The sequence below is a fragment of the Echinops telfairi genome, unplaced genomic scaffold, assembly GCF_000313985.2.
Source record: "Echinops telfairi isolate 266 unplaced genomic scaffold, ASM31398v2 ScPeMD7_70;HRSCAF=299, whole genome shotgun sequence".
In the NCBI taxonomy this organism is placed as follows: Eukaryota; Metazoa; Chordata; class Mammalia; order Afrosoricida; family Tenrecidae; genus Echinops; species Echinops telfairi.
The window spans coordinates 19580417-19600793 of NW_022103968.1; the positions used below are offsets into that span (position 1 = coordinate 19580417).

Genomic DNA, 20377 nt, shown 5'->3' on the forward strand with positions numbered 1-20377 from the left:
GCAACAAACTAAATGTCTCATAAAAAACAATCTCACAATCTCAACCACTGTTAAATTATGTTTAACATTGAAAATGATAGTTTTCTTCTAAAAACAACTATCATATGCACACACGCGTATTACCAAAAGGCTAACTGTTACTTGAGATCAACTTTAAGAGTTAGCCCACTGAACTCTTTGGAAGATAAACAGTTAAATACAGCAAAAGTAGCCTTCTCCCCACCCCCCACCCCCACATCCTTTCGCTGTAAAGTTAATCTGTTCAATTTAGGCAGAGGGAAATGAGTTACAGTGCGATTACAGTGCAATCATGACTTAAGATATAAAAGCTTTCTACATACATTCCAAGTGTAACTGAAAGCTTATAAATGGGTTGGGCCCATTCCTTGATTACACACATCGTTTTAATATCCAAGCCTTACATTTAAAAAGGTCAAATGAAACAAAAAATGAGGAAGTATCCAGGTATGATGGAGACGGAATCCACTCCAAGAAAATCAGCCATTCCATACTACTAAATCTAAACTGTCACATGCTATCGTGTAAGCATACACACGTTTGTGTGGCTGGTACCACCCTCCCTCCTCCCCGAATTTTTTATCAGTTTCTTCCATAATCCTCATTCAGAGTCTCTTGGTTCAGTTCCCTTTTTCACCAATACCACTGTAGCAGGTCAACTGCAACAGCACTTGTGCCAAGGAAATTAGTGGTTTTACTTACACTTGTATTTTAAACGGGCACCTACTTGCAATTAAATCTCTGCAACAAGAAAGGTTCATCTGAGGCCATTCTTGCCATTTTAATAGAGGCCCAGCTTATTCTGCCTATCTCTGTGGTTTTGCCCGGCTATAATCGCGTACCTCCAAAGAAGCGCAAACACCAGCAAACCCGACTGGCTGCCAACCCTCCCCGTCAATCTGGGCAGGAAGCGCAAGGTGTGAGTGTGAGTGTGTGAGTGAGTGAGTTAGAATGAGAGAGATGGGGAGGGGGCGAGGGTTCGAAGAGAAAGTCGTTGCACACTTTGAACTTGTAACAGAAATGCTTAAACGAAGGGCAAAAACAAAACAAAAAGAACAAACCAACAGTCCTTCCTTCCCCCTCTGCTTTTCCAAGCGCGGGAACCTCACCCGCCGGGAGCGCACCTGGAGGGCTCCAGAGTCCCCGAGTCCCCAAAGCTACAGCAGGCATTCCATTCGTGCCGAACTCCCGAACGCCTGGGACACAGCAAGGGGGCTCCGAGAGACCCTCCCACTCGCGGGTGGCGGACCGCGTTCCGCAGAGCCCGGACTTTCCCCCGCAGGTACGGCCCCCGCGCCCGCCGAGGCTCCCACTCCCGCCCCTAGGACGGAGGGAGGCCGTCAGGGGCCGCCAGTAGGAAGTTCCTCCGGGCCCTCGAGCCTGCCCCGCAAGGGGCTCCCCGCGTGATGGGGACGACGCTCTCGCCTCTTCGCCGTCGGGATTACCTCGCAGCGCGCAGCCGGCTTTGTGTCGCCCTCCCTCCGTCTCTGCGGCCGCCCCGACTGCCGCGGCCGCCGCTCTGCCGCCGCCTCTTGAGCGTCGCCGGCTCCTGAGGGGCGGGCAGGGGAAGGGGCGTGAGGAGGGAGGGGCCTCGGCGCCGAGCCCCGGGTGGCAGGAAACGGCGACACCTGGGTCGCCGATCCTCTCTAACTGTCGCTTTCCGGTTTAAATTGATAAATTAACCTGCCCTCCTTTCCCCTCCCGCCCCTGGCCCAGACGACCGTTGAAGGTTGGCGGCTCGCGCTCTGGCGGGACGCCGAACGGCCCCCGAGCGCCCTCGAGCCCCGCCCCCAGGCCCCGCCCCCAGGCCCAAGCGCTCTGGACTCCGCCCTCCCCTCCCCGAGCCTCCGTCTCTCTCCACTCCCGAGTGCCCCTGACCCCGCCCCTCAAGTGCCCCCGAATTCTCAGGCCCCGCCCCTCGCGGCGACCGAAAGCTCTTGGCCTCGCCTCCTCCCGGCGCGGCCCCGGGCGCCCCCAGGCCCCGCCCCTCGCGCCCCCGGAGGGTCGGGCCCTGCACTCGCCGCCCCTTCCCTCCCCTCCCCGCAGCACGTAGTCGGAGAGGCGGCGGCCGTTAGGCCTCTGCAGACCCGGCCAGGAAATGGCCCGCCGCGGCCACGCCGCCTGGCGCCCCTTCAGCCAGTTTCTCCCCTCCGTGCCGCGGCGTCCCCTAAGGGCTGGACGCGGAAACGACCTCGACTGAAGCTCTTGTCTTGTAGGGGAGGAGGGGCGCCAGGGAAATGTCTACCACCCGAGCCCGAGCGAGCCCAGCGTTCCCGGGGCTCAGCCTCAGCCACCCAGCCCGGCTGCTTGGTTTCCCTCGGGAGACCGACCGCTGCTGAGGGTCACTCTCTGCACGTCCCCGGAGGAGAGGGGCTGCATTACCAGGTCAGCAGCGTGGCTGGCGGGGGCGCCTCCCCTGCTCACTCCCCTCCGGGGAAGGGCGGGCTGGGAAGAGTTGTACCCATCGGGGGTCACCCCTCTCCCCTCCCCCCTCACTTCACCCCCATCCCCCGCCTCGTGACCTTCCGAGAGCTGACCTCCTGGAGGTAAACAGAAGAGGCGCCTCCAGCCGCCTCTAAAAGGAATCAGGGCAAACTTTGACATTGCAAGGGTTTGATTCAGCCACAGGTGACACTGGGCCGCCCACCCCCCGCCGCCTGCACACGTTTCCCACCCCAACCGACTCTGGAAATAGCCCGGCGACACACACCTTTCTCTGCCACCACGACTAGCACGCCCCTCCCACACACATGTCCTCCCCGGGCACGCGTGTATGTCTCCCACACCCATCACCAGGCACTCCCCTCCAAGCGCCATTCTGGTTATTCATGGTCCTTCTGGTCAACCCCACCCGGCCACACACTACAAACTTCATTCCGCACCCCTCCCCCGCCCCCAAATGCTCTTCTTTTCCAAGGCATTGATGACAGTCCACTTCATTTCCTTCCTCCTAGGCAGACTCTTCCCCCTCAAATTCCTCCCGCCATCCCCCTCATCTCCCTCTCCTCCCTCATCCCTAAAAAAATGTGCTAATTAAAATGTAGTTTCCTCTTCCCACGTATGAAGTGTGGAAAATTGAATCTTGTCTTGGCACAAACTCTGATTCATTTTATCCCCGATTTTCTCTCTCCATTGGACTAAGGTTGTAGGAATTTTAGTCTGCCATCTCCCATCTGCTCAAGCCTTAACCAAGCCTTATGATTTTTAAATACCCCCTAAAAATCGTGGGGAAGGGTTCCTGGCTTTAGGGAGAGAAATACTGAGCAAATGATCAGCCTGTCATTTGATTTGGCATTTTAAAATAGCTGCAGTATTTGAGAGATTGGGAGTGGCTGTGTTCGGATATTTGAAAAAAAAAAAAAAAAAAGCTTTGCATGCATCAAGGGTAGCCTTTTTATAAATAGCACCTCAAAAAGTGTGCTAAAGACACATGTCAGATAATCGTCTTTACCGGGCATTTGCTAGTTCTAAATCTAAACACCCTAGAAGACAAATTAACACGATCCATTTTAAGCGTGTCTGAGGAACAGCCTTTTCCATGATCAGTCCTTTTCCCACAGTTTCTGGACAAAATAGAGCAAAGATCTGCTTACCGCTGAGGATCCAAGGTTCCCTCCTGTCCAGGGGCAGTCACCGTGTGTGCGTGTGTGTGTCGCGCCGTTCTCTAGATGTGGATTCTGCAGTGCTGCACAGAAACCCACTGCAGCCTCAGACCAGTAGCGGCAGCAGCAGCAGCTGCCTCTTCCAATGCTGAGTAGTAAAGTGTGTGACTTAGTAGAGACTCCACAATTACCATTAGGCGATTGCTTATGAGGAGGCAGACTCTTTCTTAAAGGAATGGCTTTTGTTTTTTTCTCTCCACTATTGCTTCATAGGGAGAAAGAGAAGACTTCCCACTCCCATCAAGAATTATAGTCTTGGAAACCCACAGGGGCAAATCTATCCTGTCCTATATGGTTACCAGAGTCAGAATCTACTCGATAGCAGTGAATTTGAGTTTGATTTTTGTTTTGTGGGGGCCGATTTTTGGATTGCTATAAGAGACAGAAAGAATAGAGGGGAGGGGGTGGCAATAAGAGGTTTGGACTGAGTAAAGTATTACAGCCGTGGGAAGTCAAGGTTAAATTGAAATGGGTAATGGAAGGATGATATGGTAGGAGTCAATGAAATGCTTGAAACATTAGTTGTAAAGAGCTCTGATAACTTCAACTTGAGGAGCCCATGGCAAAAAATAGGGTGGTATGCCTTAATACTGATTAATATTTTGTGTAAATATTTAATTTCCAAACATTTCACTAAAGGGCTAACTATATTAAGGGATGTTGTTTTATATTTAATATAAGAATTTAAAAATAATAATGCATTTTGCAGCTTGGGAACAATGGATCCAAGTTTTACTAGCAACCATAAGTGTACCTGGAATTTCAGTGAATGTCAATATTTTTAAGTGTATTCATTTTTAAATAGTGAAAATTTGAAATGTATGTTCTTAAATAAATCACAGTATTATTTCTAGGAAAACTAAAGCTGTAATAGCTAAAATAATTTTAGAAAAGTATGTGCTTTACATTTTACTTTTAATATTATACCTTGATTTAAACTCTGAACAGGTATGGTTTTTTTTAATGTAAAAGAAAGAGCTTTATATCAAAGAACAATTGTATATTGAGTAAACATCCTAACCCAATCCAGATCAAGTCCGTAAGTCCTATATTCACCCATATGTCCGATACTAATCCATAAATTCCTCTTTAGACTTACACAGCACATGCAATGATGTCGAATGTGGGACGACCATGGACCAGTGGGTAGGAGGTCTTGTGGATCCAGGTATGGTTTTTACTTTATAGGTAAAGAAGTGTGATCTCAAAATAGGAAAATATTCTGCCATTTATTAGTATTTTTCTCAAAGTAAGGAATTTGGATAGAAAATTAGCATCCCCAAGGCACTCTGACTTTATGACATTTCTATGTTCATACTTTTGTTTTTTAATGCAAATATGTCTTGCTCAAAATAACTTTTCTTTAAATCCTGGATTAAGAGTCAATCTTTTTTTAAATACAAAACCAGAGCGTATCACAAGACAAACAATCATTTAATCAGGTGGATAATTTTCTTAATCATTTTATTGGGGGCTCTTACAAAAGTGAATAATGTTATCTACATTATAATTTTGTAGCCAATTTTGCTAGAACAAGCAAATATAACTAAAACATTAAAAAACTGGAACATCCTAGCATAGTAGAGGAAAATAATATTTTTTAACTTTTTATTGTAAAATAGGTGAAGGTTCACAGAACAAATCAGTTTTTCATTCAACAATTCATACTTACACATGTTGTTTCATGTCACTGACTGCAATCCCCATGATGTCACATTGCTCATCCCACTTCTAAAGGAACAGATTTTAGAAGTTACCTACTTAACCTGATAATTTTACAAGTGAAAAAACAAGAAAAGAAGAAGGAAATCCAGAGAAGACAGAGTTAGGGCTAGAACTGGGGTCAAGCTGAGTCTCACCTCTTAGCACATGCACACTCAACATGCATGCACATGACACACTCACATAAGGCAGAAGAAAAGTAACACATGTATGTGCACTCGAGGGGGTACCTTCCCCCCCAAAAAATGGATTTTTTTCAAAGCTATGTATTTGTTTTTTTTCACAAGACAACTTTTATTGCCTTCAAGGTACTCTCCATTACACTTAATACATTTGTCAAACCTGCGATTCCATTCTTGGAATCATTTTTCAAACTCATCTGGCCGATAGCACTTCCCTCATTTTTTTTTTCTTCACCTCCTCTACTTGTCGAATCACTGTCCTTTCATGTCCCTCTACATTCATGGAAACAAAGAGAAGTCCCACAGAGCATGGTCAGGTGAGTAAGGGGCATGGGGCAAGAGAACCATGATGTTTTTTACCAAAAACTGGCACAGTAAGATGGCTTCATGAGCAGGTGCATTGTCGTGTAGGCAAAACCAGTCCCCATCTGCCCCAAATCAGGCTTTTTTTTGTTGCACACTGTATGTGATGCTATCTTTTCGGAACCTCTAAATAGAAAATTGATTAACCGTTTGACCTCGTATAACAAACTCCAAATGCACCACAAGTCAACATTTTTGTCCATTAGGGAAGTTGACAGGCGTCCAGATGAGGTTTGTCATCAATCAACATTTCACCTTTTTTGAAAGGAGAGTTTTCTCCTTTCACTCATACACGAGAGTTTTTTCCCATAGCACTGTCTTTGTAAGCTGTGTTCAACACCGCAACAGTTTCTGTGGCATTTTTCCTGAGGAAATTTCACAGCCACATGCCATCACAATCGGCCATCACAAAAAACGAGGTTCGAACAAAACTGTTTTTAGGAAAAAATTTACTGTGACCAGAGAGAACCTTCCCAGGCAATGCCTCTGCACTAACTCAGAGTGAGTTGCTCAATGCTTGCCTAGTGGTGGGGGTGGGGAATTCGTACTACAAAAACTTCACCCATCGCATTTCTGGTTTTTGGGGTACCTCCTCCCCTTGGATATATCAATTAAGTATTTACAATGTGTGATAGTATGAACGCAATTTTGCTACCAGGGTTTGAAGGCCTTTGTGCTAGAAAACATTTATCAGGGAAATGCTTTTCTAAAAAACACAAGATGGCATCTGGGAAAACTGACAACACCCACTAGCAAACTCTTTCTCATCTTCCACTCTAGTAATGGGGCTTTCAACTCCAGCTGCCTCCCTGGGTCCCTGGGTGCCTCTGTTCCCTTTTGTTCTTATCCTCAAGCACACCTGTCAAGAGGGGGGGGGAGGGGGGCCGGGTAGTTTGTTCTGGCCTGTAGAGATTCTTTTTGGGAGTTGAAAGCTCTGGGTTAGATATCAACATTTCCCTTAACTCCTTATCTGGATAACCCTGATAGGGCATTAACTTAAAAGCAGTCTCCCTAGTTTCTTTTAACATTTGAATGAAGAAGTGTGCTCTCTAAGAATGCCACAGCCAACAAGAGACCTTAAGGGTCTGGCAGGACACTTTACCAACTTGATTAAAAACAAACAAGCCTCCTAAGGACTGAAGGAAATTAGTTGCCCTGTTTCCTTCATCTATTTTTTGTTTGTTTGTTTTTAAGTTTTTATTTTATATTATCCTTCATCTGGTTTTTGTTTGTTTTGTTTTAATCTTGCTCCTCTGCACTGAAATCTTTTCATTTAATCCACCAGGTGGTGACTGACAATGGCTAAAATAGTGATAATTTGTATAATTCAAAGTGCTCCTTCTACCCTGCCCCCCAAATTAAATGCATTTCTTTGTATCTCCCCAAAGTACTGACACAGTCTCTTCTATAAAGACACTTAATAGATACTTTTTTAAATGAATGAATACACGAATTAATGAATGAATAGCTCCCGTAATATCCAGAAACTGATTACAAAGTGGTTTTGTTTGTTTTTAATTTGCATTGTCCAAAACAACTGACTCCATTCTCCCACCCCCTTTCTGAACACAGCCATGATCTAAAAGAAACAATCTCCTTTCTGTAGAGCTCTTTAGGCATACCTGATTTGTATTCTCCAATTAAATTGTAGCCACAAATCTCCACATGAACTCCCGGTAGATCAAGCAGTAGTAGAGACATTCTCTGCCAAGAAAACACAAGCTTTCAGTGTCAAAATTCTGGTATTGTAGTTCTCGATGTGACAACTGGCTATGTGACCTTGAACAAGTTTCTTGACAGGCTCGGTTTAGCCTTCTTTTAAGTGGTGGTGGCTTATAAGACCTGCTGTCCCTATTTTATAGGGTTGATAGGAAGTTCAAATGAGATGATAAAGGCAACGGAGCTTTGAACTTTTCAAACCACTATGTAAATCTAAGGCAGATGTATTTTAAATCAATAATCTACTCAAGGGAATTTTACCCCAAACAACCTGTTTTACAACTTATTATTCCTGAAAGCAAACACAGCTTTACCATTCTCCCAGCTGCCTCTTTCTCTCACACTGACAACCCCCCCCCATACACACACACACACACACACACACACACACACACACACACACGATACTCTCAATTTAACAACTTCTAAACGCTGAGGATTCTCTCTGGCTCCAGGAAACATGCATTACAAGTGAAGATGAAGAGTCAAGAATTTATAGAGAGATTACCATCCCTACCACTACCACTGAAAAGAAACATACAGCCAGACTTTTTTCTTAACGCCTTTGAAGCCTTCCAACAGTTAAACAAAAAAAGTTATGAAGCACAACAGCCTTTTAATATTATGTAATGCCTTGGATTTAATCAGTGGGGCTAGATAGCAATCCATTTGAAACTTGGCCATGCTACATACATTTTGATAGCCTTTTTTTATGCCAAGTCTGGGAAGTAGGGACATGGAACTAATGCTAATGAGTTCTCCATTCCCCAAGGAGCCATAATCAGGGCAATACTCAAGGATTCATCAACATATTTTCCTAGCACTTTGTGACCTATAAGGTTTATTTTGAAGGGATTACCTCAGCGAAATACCTGACAGATCTTCACAAAACTACTGGTACATCTCTGCAACCTTATTGAAATACCACTTCTCCTTTTTCTCCTTCTTCTTCTTTTGAAAGTTGCTTAAACTCATTTTCCTTTTGGTGACTCTCCTAAAACTATTGTGACTCCATACAGAACCAATTGCTGCAAATAAGAGACTTTGAATGAAAGGCCCACCCCGACACACTTAATTGGGGTGTCATTACTTTCTGTGTAGATAGGCAGTAAAACAAATCCGAAGGAGGCAATTGCTATGTGAAACCTGCAACACGTCAACTGGATGTGCATCTTTTCATCACAGGATGACGCCTTAAGATTCCAACTGCTAATCTTTAATATCCATGTCTTAATTGTATGATTTTAAAACCAGGTGCTTTGATATCACAGCAGTATATCTCGAATGTGATCAGAAACCACCTGCAGCAGAATCTGCCAAAATGCTGATTCTCTGTGGCAGCTAACAACAGCCCTACCCACCTTCGCTGAAGTAAACACCTTTACCACCTGGAAGTATTGGCACAGTCTCACTTCTATGTTAAAAAGGGGGTGGGGCAAATAGACTGGGGGTGCTTTAAACAGCCCAAAATGAATCTCGTGTGCATCAGAATCAGAGTACTACTAGAGAAGGAGCCCTGCTGGCATAGTGGGTTGCAGGTTGGGCTGCTAACTGCAAACTCAGCTGTTCAAAACCACCGGCCATTCCACCAGAGAAAGCTGAGGCGTTTAGTCCCATGGAGATATATGATCTCTCTCTGGATCCGGGCTTCTTGCAGAACTCACTCCCCATGTTGACTAGAACTGCAGTCACCTCTCCCTCAGTTCCTTGCCACGGGGACCTCTCCATAGGGCAGATCACACCATAGCCACTGGCTTCATCCCAGCGATCAAGCAAGAGATAAAACGCAAGACTGAAGCAAGAGTCTTTTTATAACCGAATGTTGACAGTGACATGCCATCACCGTTTCCAGATTCTATTGGTTAAAAGCAAGGCAGCAGTCCAGGCCATACCCAAGGGGAGTAGGTGGCACAATGGCAATCACACCAGGACCAGGGATCATAGGCACCCAGCTTAGAAGCCATCTACCACACAGGTGAAGTGAATTTATTGGCAAAACGTGTGCATATCATTTTATTCAGTGGATAGAAGTAAGTTATAATACACACAATTGGTATAATATGCTCTCAGTTTTATAAAATTAAAATTGAAATCTATATACATACACACATATATATTCATTAAGCAAGTTGTACAGGTTCCATGGATGAGGGGCCAAGAGATGAATTTTTTCATATTCTGTTTCCTAACCTGAATTATCTCTTTTCCCCGCAAAATGAACTATGTATTGCTTATAAGTTTTAAGAGAGTAAAAGTTATCAAATCTTTAAAAATTGTCACTGAATTGTACATGTAGAAACTGTTGGATTAGTTTGTTTTGCTTTGTATATCCTCAGTCATCCAGAAGTTAAATAATATAAAACTTTTTAATCATTTTACTAGGGGCTCATACAACTCTTATCACAATCCATACATACATCAATTGTGTAAAGCACATTTGGACATTCATTGCCCTCATCATTCTCAAAACATTTGCTCTCCATCAAAGCCCCTGGCATCAGCTCCTCATTTTCCCCCCTCCCTCGCTGCTCCCTTCTCCCTCATGAACTGTTGATAATTTATAAATTATTATTTTGTCATATCTTACACTGTCCAGTGGCTCCCTTCACCCACTTTTCTGTTGTCTATCCCCCAGGGAGAAGGTTATATGTAGATCCTTGAAATTGGTTCCCCCTTTTCATACCACCCTCTGTCCACCCTCCCGGTATTGCCACTCTCATCACTGATCCTGAAGGAATCATCCGCCCTGGGTTCCCTGTGTTTAAACTTAAGCACACACACACACAAACAGATTTACAGCCTCAGAGACCCACAGGGGCCATTCTATTCTGCCCTATAGGGTCACTACATCTGTGTTGGAATTGATTTGATGGCTGTGCGTTTGTTCTTTGGATCCTCAAGAATGGGTAAGTCTGCTGCACATGACCTCTTTAAAGTGTTGAAAAGCAAGGATGTGACTTCAAAGACTAAGGTATGACTGACCCACGCCATGCTATTTCCAATTGCCTCACATGCTTGTGAAAGTTGGACACTGCATGAGGAAGACCGGAGAAAAACTGATGCATTTGAACTATGGCATTGGTGAAGAATATTGAAAGTAGCATGAGCTGCCAAAAGAACAAAGGTCTGTCCTGGAAGAAGCACAACAGAATGTTCCTTTGAGGCAAAGAAGGCGAAACGTCATGTCATATTTTGGACATGCTATCGGGAGAGATCAGTCCCTGGAGAAGGGCATCATGCTAGGTGAGAGGAAGGCCTTTGAAAAGATGGATTGACCCAGCGGCTGCAACCATGGGCTCAAACCTAGGAACAATTGTCAGGATGGTGCAAACAAGGGTGGTGCTTTGTTCTGTTGCACACAGGGTTGCTTTGAGTCAGAACAGAGTCCATGGCACCTAACAACAACAGAGTATGAGTTGGCATGGTGCCTGCAACAATATGCACAAGCTTAACAACCATGATGAGGACCCGGCAGCTTTTCCAGACAGTGTTTTGTTCTTCTGTACGTAGAGTTACCATGACTCAGAAACGACTTGAAGGCACCTCACCTTTGGACCAATGGGTTGCTGTAACTTACCATTTACTTTAATCACAGGGCATGGTAGTACTAATGGTGTCCACTTGGCCTTTCTTTAATGGCTGAAAGCCAGTGGGCTTACAAGCTTTCTATTTTCATACTTCCCATATTCTTTCCAGAAAACAACCGAATAAACAGTATGGCTTTATCTGACCTCTGGCTAGCCAAAGAAGAAAAACTGTGAGGGAGAGGTCAAACATCTACTCTAAGCTGGTGTGGCAGCACTCACTATTACTCCTAGTTATCCTCTTGCAGCATTTTTGCTTCCTGTCCCAGCAACCCTATGCACTTCAGGCCTGGAAGAAGGAACTTTCCCACCTGGAAACACAGCAGGGATTCCACTGAACTGTCAGCTGAGAATGCCCCCTGGCCACTTTGGGCTTCTCATGCCTTTGGATCAACGGGTTGCTGTAACTTACCAATTACTTTAATCACAGGGCATGGTAGTACTAATGGTGTCCACTTGGCCTTTCCTACCATGATAGCCCTTATTCCACATTTCAGGGATCCAATATGGGGGTTCTGCCAGTTACTAAGTATGTCTATTCCAATGATGCCTTCCCGGAACTGGGGAAATAACCACAGGATGGGTTTGGGGGCCCACTGGACCCACAGTAAGACATACCTGAGCTAAAACTCCATTAATAACTTGACCTCCATAAGCCTCCACTCTGACTGGTGGGCCTTTGAAACACTTTAAGCTGGTGTGGCACCACTCACTATTACTCCTAGTGATCCACTTGCAGCATTTTTGCCTTTGGTTTACTATTTTCCTAGGCAGTGGTAGTTCTAAGAATCCTAGAGGAGCGCTGGAAGAACCCTGTTGGTGCAGTGGTTAAGTGCTTAACGGCTATAGGGCAGATCTACTCTGCCTCAGAGAGTCAGCAATGAGATGGGCCAGAGACCTGATGACGAAATGCACAGATGCAAGGGATTTAGATCGGCCTGAACCCTAGCTCCAACTCTTCCATTGTCAAACAGGCAAGGTACTTGATGTCTCTGAGTCCTTGAAGCCCTATGCATAAGATAATACTGTTGTAGTGATGGTATTATGAGGAATACCAAAGGAGACCTGATGGCATAGTTCAAAACCATGGGAAGAAATATGAAGCTTTCCACACCTGTAAAGATTCAGTCTTCAGAATAACGGAAATGTGGGTGAAGGGAGATAAGGGACAGTGTAAGACATGCAATAGCAATAATATATAATTGATCAAGGATTCATGAGGGTGGGAAGGTGTGGGAGGGAGGGGAAAAAAGAGAAGCTGATGCCAAGGGCTCAAGTAGAAAGAAAATGTTTTGGAAATGTTGATGGCAACATATGTTTAAATATGCTTAATACAATTGAGCGATGGATTGTTATAAGATTTGTAAGAGCCTCCCCCAATAAAATGATTAATAATAATAGAAAAGATTTAGTCTTAGAAACTACAGGGGTCATTCTCTTTTGCCCTATAGGGTCGCTTTGAGTTGGAACTGACTCTGTGGCAGTGAGTCTGAAGAATAAATGATTTAACTTATGAACAGGTGATAATGCCTTGCACATAATGGAACTTAAGTGTATGGTCCTTCAGTCCAGCCTTATTTTGAAAGCAACGTATTTTCTAGGTGCTTTGTCCCCACCCCAGTGTTCTTAGTATGATTGGTTGAGGAATATGAACTTAATTTAATGAAAAACTAATATTTTCTTTTCTCATAACAGTACCAGATGCTTTACCTGCATTGTTATACTTTGCACCCATAATAACCCTTAAAGGTAGATGTTATTTTTATCTTACAGATAAAGAATGGAGACCTAGAAGGATAAGTTACTTGTCTAGGATCCCAGAGCAAAGGATTAGAAGAGCTGGATTCAAACCTAAGCTTTTAGGCTCCAGACCCAGACAATTTATAGCACTGCATGTTCTTTATGTTATCTAAGTGCTTAGCTCCAACAGAAGAGCTAGTCTCTTGGGAAGAATAAGCAACTGCAAAAGTGGAGTTTATGAACATGCCAGAAGTACTGACAATGATTGTCATCATTTCCATATCTTTCAAAAGCCTTTACTCATTGCCTAAAACATAGTATAGCACAATATTTGTTGAGAAAATGGAAGGCAGCACATTATTTAAAGCAGCTAATAGAGGGTGATAGAAGCTTGCTACAGTGATGAGGAACTTGTAGGGACATATTCAGACCAACGTTTTTACATAAAAATTTCAGGTCAATTTGAGGTGATTTTCCAGATCAACTTACATGCTGACATATGCAAGTTACTGAATCTCAGAGCTACAGATCATCTGCATCATTTTAAATAACTAGATTTTAAGCACTTACTATGAACAATGCAAGAGTGTCATTGAGAGGTTTACAAAAACTTTCAGACATAGCTCAGGCTCTAAACATCTAGTTGGAAAATCAAAAATGCATGAAACAGCTAGATTTCAGAGTGATCATAATGTGTGATCGTAATATATGTGATTGTAATATAAAGCACCTAGCAAATGGTAAACTTAACAAATAACCTCCATTATATCAATAATATTGCTTTGTATTTGAAGTATTCAGACATGCCAGGGGGTACCGAAAAAAAAAGCTAGATTTTTTTTTCAAAGCTATATTTACAATTTTTTAAAAAACAATCTAATCATCTTCAAAGTAATGGAGACATTACACTTGAAACATTTGTCAAATCTATGATTCCATTCTTGGAAATATTTTTCAAACTTATCTGTTTGGATGGCTGACAGCACCTCCCTCATTTTTTTCTTCACCTCTTCTACCGTTGTCAAATCACTGCCCTTTCATGTTTTCATTCCCTCTTCAATGGGGGAAACAAAAAGAAGTTGCACAGAGCAAGGTCAGGTGAGTAAGGTGTGTGGGGCAAGAGAGCCATGCTGGGTTTTTTTGGCCAAAAACTGACACACTGAGATAGATGTGTGAGCAGGTGCATTGTCATGGTGGCAAAACCAGTCTCCCGTCTGCCACAAATCAGGCCTTTTTCAGTTGCACACTGTTACGCAATCTTTTCAGAACCTCTAAATAGAAAGCTTGATTAATAGTCTGACCTGATGGAACAAACTCCAAATGCACTGTAAGTCAACATTTTCATCTGTTCAGGAAGTTGATGGAGGTCTAGAATGGGGTTTGTCATCAACTGACATTTCACCTTTTTTGAAACGAGAAAACCACTCATACACTTGAGCTTTTCCTCTAATGCTGTCCTTGTAAGCTGTGTTCAACAACAACAGTTTCTGAGGCATTTTTTTTCCGATCAGGAAACAAAAATTCACAGCCACATACTGTTCTCTTAAATCAGCCATCACAAAAAATGAGGGTTGAGTGAAACTGCTTTTACAAAAAAAATTTACTGTGGCCAGAGAGAAACTTCCCAGGTGACACCAGTGGGTACACTAACTCAGGGTGAGCTGCTGGATGCTCGCCTAGTGGGAAAAAGTGAGTACTACGAAAACTTCACCTCGTGGAGCTTTTTTCCAGTTTTTGGGGGATACCCCTCGTAATGACAATTTTATTAATAAGTAGAAGTAATAATTATTATTACTGACCCACCAACCATCTGCCATCAAGTTGATTCTGACTCATGAAGACCCATATAACTACCACTTTATGAGTTATGTACCAAGGACCATGCTTGGTGATTATACATGTAATATGTAATCACCATATCAATTCTGCTGAGACAGTATCGTTCATTCTATTTTTCAGAGAGGTAAGCTGAGGTGCAGAAAGGTTAAGTTTAAATTTAAGGCACGTATTTAGCAAATAAGCATGGGGCAGGTGAGATAATACATAAGGAGTTCAAGAAAGAGAGAGATCAGTTCCTTCTGGAGAGAACAGCGTCAATGTCTCTGAGTAAGCAGCAGAATTGTGATGGGGAAAGAGGGAAGAGAAGGGTTTTTGGTGATGAAGGTGCCAAAAACAAGGATATGTGTATGTGAACTTTCTGAGCTCAGAACCCCAGCATTTTGCTCAGGGTCATGCTTCGTAAGATAGCAAACATTGGGGGAAACCCTTCAAGAGCTGGATTGGCAGTTGCAACAATGAGCTCAGACATTATCAACAGTGAGGGTGGAGCAATGGTCTGTTCTGTAAACCATGAGGTCACCTTAAGTCGAAAGCAACTCATTGGCAACTAGCAACAACAATGGCATTCTCAAACAATGATGAATGTTCACTACAGGTCTCTTCACTGAATGGAGGCAGCAAAGTATGAAATTTGTTGGTAGAATACAATTAAACCTGCTTGCAAGGAGTGGAAACTTTTCTAGGACAAAAATATAATTTACCATATATACTCGTGTATAAGCCAAGTTTTTTTCAGCACATTTTTATGCAGTGTTTGTGGTAAAATTAGGTGCCTCGGCTGATATTCCGGTCAGTTTATACTCGAGTATGCACAGTATGTAGTCCCATAAGAAAGTCATTCTCTACTCATAACACTTTCCATTCAACAAGGCACAAACATTTATTGAATCTGAGTCCTGGAAGTATAATGGTTACAAGTTGGAATGTGGGTTTGCATGGTTGACAGTTTGAAACCACCAGCTGCTCTGTGGGAGAAAGGGCATTCTACTCCCTTCAATAGTTAAAGTCTCAAAAGCCCGGGGGGGTGGGTAGTATCCTCCCCCCTGCTATGAGTCAGCATCAATCAACTCAATGGCAGTGAGTTTGAGTTTTTTTCTATCTACCATCCACAGTTCTGGTTAGGGATAGAAAAGTGAATGCAATAGACAAAAATCCATACACTCAGAAAATACAGATGTCAATGTGTAAACTAATTGGCAAGGTTATTTCAAGAGGCTAAGTTCAATGAAGAAAATAAAGCAGCCTCTTGACTGTGACGGGGTGGAGGAGAGACTACTGTGGATAGGATAGAAGAAGGTTACTTTGAGGAGGTGTCCTTAAGAACGGAGATCAAACGAAGTTGCAGTTGCCAACTGTCGAAAAAGCGGGTTCAAAGGTCACTCACGAGGCAGGAGAAGCTTGCTAGACCAGAGGGCCTGAGAGAATGGCATGGTGATTAGAGTGTGATAAGCAACGGGAGAGAGGTGCCAGGTGAGTTCAGAGAGATGGAGGAGGGCTAGATCACAAAGGTCTGGTGGGTCACTGTGGGGAGTTTGATCTTTGGGTGGTTTTAAGCAGAGGATTCGTTTAGGTTTTGGAGACTCCTGCTGACGCCTTGGAGCGTAATAAACTTTTTGGTTGCCATGGAACCCATCCAGACTCATGAGGACCTGTGTGTGCCGACAAGAGCCACGCCACTGCTGTTTCCTATAAAGTGTCCACAGCTTTGACCTTTTAGAAACACATCACCAAAGTGCCCCTGTGTTGTGCCTCTGATTTTGAACCTCTAACCTTGGGGTAGTGTTCATTGATTTGTGCCACGCTGAGACCGTCTTAAAACCAAACTCACTGCCATTGAGTCGATCCTGAGTCATAGCGACCCTACAGGGCAAGGTAGAACTTCCCCTGTTAGTTTGTTTCGAAGAGTGTAATTATATAAGGAAAGTGAAAGCCTGCTCTTTCTCCTATGGAGTGGTGGTGGTTTCAAACATTTTGTCTGGCAGTTAGCAGCCCAAAGTATGATCACTGTACCGCCAGGGCTCCTCCAGAGGCATCTCACTCTCAAAAACTCAACTCACTGCGATCAAGTCATACCGGCTCTTAGCTGCTCTATCGGTCAGGGTAGAACTGGACCTGGGAGTTCCTAAGACTAACTGTTCATGGAAGAGAGACACTAACAGAGTAGGGACAGAGAGGCCCTTAAGAGACCATCAAAGTCCTTTATATAAAAGGAAGTAGGTCTTACTATAAGGATGGCTCTGGAGATTGGGGGCAGTGATTGAAGTTCTTATTCGAAAGTATTGAAACAAAGCAACAAAATCCACTGCCGCTGAGTTGATTCTGACTGAGCGACCCTACATTCAGTTTCTGAAGCTCTGCATGTTTATGGGAGCAGATAGCCTCATCTTTCTTCCACAGAGTGGCTGGTAGGTTTAAACTGACAATTGCAGGTAGAGTGCATTTTGGAAATGAAGCAGCGAGAAATCAATCTAAAATGATGCTCAAGTCTTCACCCTGAACATCTAGCTAGAGGGTGGCACTTTTATCTGAGACTAGGCAAACTTATTTGAATGATAGGGAAAGTGAGCGTTTCTGTTTGGTCGTGTTAAGCTTGATATATATATATATATTATATAGTAGTTATCCTATGCTATAATTCTCTTAATTTATTTTTCTACCTAGTCATTGTTCATTTCCTCACCAAAGAATTTTCAACAGAACAAGAACCTTCTCAACTTATTCATAGTTACATTCCTAGGGCAAGAACACTGACTGGCACTGGTTCAATAAACACTGGGGTTTGTGGCTTCAGGTTCAGTTGTTCTCAGGCGTAAGTGCACATCACTATCACCTGGGCAATTTGTTAACTTTCAGACTCAACCCCTACTCTAGTCCCTTCCCACAATAACTCTGCCGTTGTAAGTCTGCGGTTGCTGCAGTGGGTCTTCGGGAGCTGCCTAGTTAACCAGCCCTGCAGATAGGCCTCCTATGGATTCCACTGCAACATGAAGAAAAGAAAAATCCACACAACTGGGCCAATAGGCAGCATCATGATAAATGGAGAAAATATCAAAGTTATGAAGAATTTCATCTTACTTGGATCTACAATCAATACCCATAGCACCAGCTGTCAACAAAATCAGATACCCTATTGATTTGAGAAAATATACTGCAAAAGACTTCATTGAAGTACTTAAAAGCAAAGGTATCACTTTGAGGCCCACGGTGCAACTGACCCAAGAGATGGCATTTTCGTTGGTCACATGTGCATGCGAAGCTGGACAATGAATAAACGAGGCTGAAGAATTGATGCCTCTGAATTATAGTGTTGGTGAAGAATTGAATACACTGTGGACTTCCAAAAGAGTGAACTAAGCTGTCCTGGAGGAAATACAGTGAGACTGCTCCTTAGAAGTGAGCACGGCAAGAGTTTGTCTCCCGTGCTTCGGCCATGTTATCAGGAGAAAGATGTCCTTGGAGAAAGACCTCCAGCTCGGTAAAGAGCAGAGCCAGTGGAAAGAGGAAGCCCCTCTAGGACATGGACGGACACCGCGGTTGCAACCAGGGATTCAAACATGACAATCGTTGTGAGGAGGATGCAGGACCCAGTCGTGTTTGTTCTGCACATTTGGGTTGTAATGCATCAGAACGGACTCACAGACACCTTAGCAGCAAAGACTAGCAGCAGCAAATGGGCAGTGGAATATAATTGGAGAACTAGGATTTTGGATAGATCCACGTTCATTCAACCATTTACCTTAGAAATCACACTTTAGTGTCATTCCAAAAAAACTAAGTATGACTTTGAGGACTCTCAAATACAGTGGTATTCTATAATGCAATGAAACCATAAATCCTGGAGTCCTTCCTGTCTCATTTGGCTGACATACTGCCTTTGGAGACCAGGAAAAGGTCTCTGAGAAGAGTCCTTCATAAGAAAAAGGCGGCTGCCCGTGATCCGTGATTTCCAGGACCGCAGGACAGTCCACCTCTTTTACCGCATTTTTAAGCTCTCCCAGGCTTATTTTCAGGTGTGTGAAATTCCTTTATGTGTTCACTAGAATAAATGCCTGTTGTTTCTGTTCCGTTTTCTGTCTCCTCTTGTCACCCAAGCTGCCGTCTTGATCCCTTGCCCTTCCCTAACTAAAGGGTTGACTGATAACCCAGGCTAGGCCAAGCAGTAGTTCTTCTCCCAGCATGTGAATCTTTAGTAGATTTAATAAGACCAGAGTTCCTCTCAAGGGAAGTCCCTTAAGGGAATAAGATTTTTTTTTTAAGGGAATAAGATTTGATACTGCTGCAAGGATCTCCCAAGACTGACTTGGCGTCTGTCCTTTCAAGACTGGATTTGTTAGCTTTTCACTCCATTCTGTGAGTGGAGAACCTTATTCTTCTAAAATCAGCAGAGTGGTCTCAGGTGCTTGGAATATAACCTATGACCCAGTAAAGAGCCCTGCCAATCTACAATTAGAGGTAAACTTTCCAAATAAATACTACCTGGGAGCCCTAACACATTGACCTAAATTTTCACTCAAGTGTAAATGTCTGATAGCAGGGCCTGAATGGTACAATTCATCAGGCAGAAGACAGTAGAAGGGGCTCATAATCTAGCACCAACCCCATCCTTGAAGTGGGAAAAGAAAGGATGGTGAGGGCATGACACGATTTGCCCTGTGTTGGCACATGAGATAAATATCTTACTGGATATTCTCAACACTTTTATTTCATAGTTTCTACTCAACCTTCCAGCTACGGAATTTCTATCCTCAGCATAAACGTTCAGGGAAAGCCTCCCCAAAGGAGGGCATAATTACTAGGACACGTAAACCTAGGCATCAATTTATGAACATGTGAACTCCTAACATTAAATTTAGTTCTCATTTCCTTTTATGGCCCCTGGGGAGGGAGGAAAAAAGAAAAAGAACATCCTGCCCTTTTAGTCATTTGGGTTAAATCCTGGTTGATCTCCTCCCACCCCCACCCCCCAAATTAAAAAAAAAAGACCCAATAATACTTTAAGACTTTCAGAAATAAATGACTTAACTCCTGTTGACCACTCATGTGAACAACACTCTCTGGACAAGTGCCTCACACCCTTTTGCTGCTAGTGATTACAGAAATTAAGTAACAACAGATACAAGGAAGGCACAGAACAAAGCCAACAGCATTTGGAGTGTGAACCCCACCCCGGGAGAGATAACAAAGCAGGCACTTTATAACTTCATAGGGACAATAAACATGAAATCTAATCACTCACAGATTATATGCAGTATAAATTCAGCTCACATGTAAAAATCAGACTACCAAACTCCAAACTCACAACCATCAAGTCAACTCTGAATCACAGCCACCCTATACCAGTATCGTTCATTAAAAAATAGAAGGGTGTGTGTGTGTGTTAGTGGTTGCTATTTGTGAAAACGAAACATAACAGTAAAATCTGGAGACAATAGATTCTCTAAGGCCACCTGTTTTCATTTCAAACTGAGGAGAGAAATCACTGTTCTTATCATCAAAATGTAAGTAGTATTACTAATGCTTGCCAAGCATACTTTGTTCCAGATACTGC

The 20377-nt window shown here is 43.5% G+C and overlaps 1 protein-coding gene and 1 long non-coding RNA gene across 4 annotated transcripts in view; one reads left to right on the forward strand and one right to left on the reverse strand.

Moving 5' to 3' along the window:
* The window catches only part of ADD3 (adducin 3), a 139022-nt gene extending 135279 nt beyond the window's left edge, over positions 1 to 3743 (reverse strand). For 2 of the 3 annotated variants that reach the window (XM_045291178.1, XM_004700935.2), the window contains exon 1: positions 3612 to 3743. The gene's annotated coding sequence lies outside the window, so the exon portion shown is untranslated. The remainder of the gene's footprint in view (positions 1 to 3611) is intronic. The other variant, XM_004700936.2, reaches the window with a different exon arrangement.
* Positions 2119 to 18889, forward strand: LOC123521795. Its single transcript, XR_006680138.1, has 3 exons — positions 2119 to 2403; positions 4774 to 4848; positions 17491 to 18889. It is a non-coding gene; the product is annotated as an uncharacterized LOC123521795 (long non-coding RNA).
* The last annotated feature ends 1488 nt before the right edge of the window (positions 18890 to 20377 follow it).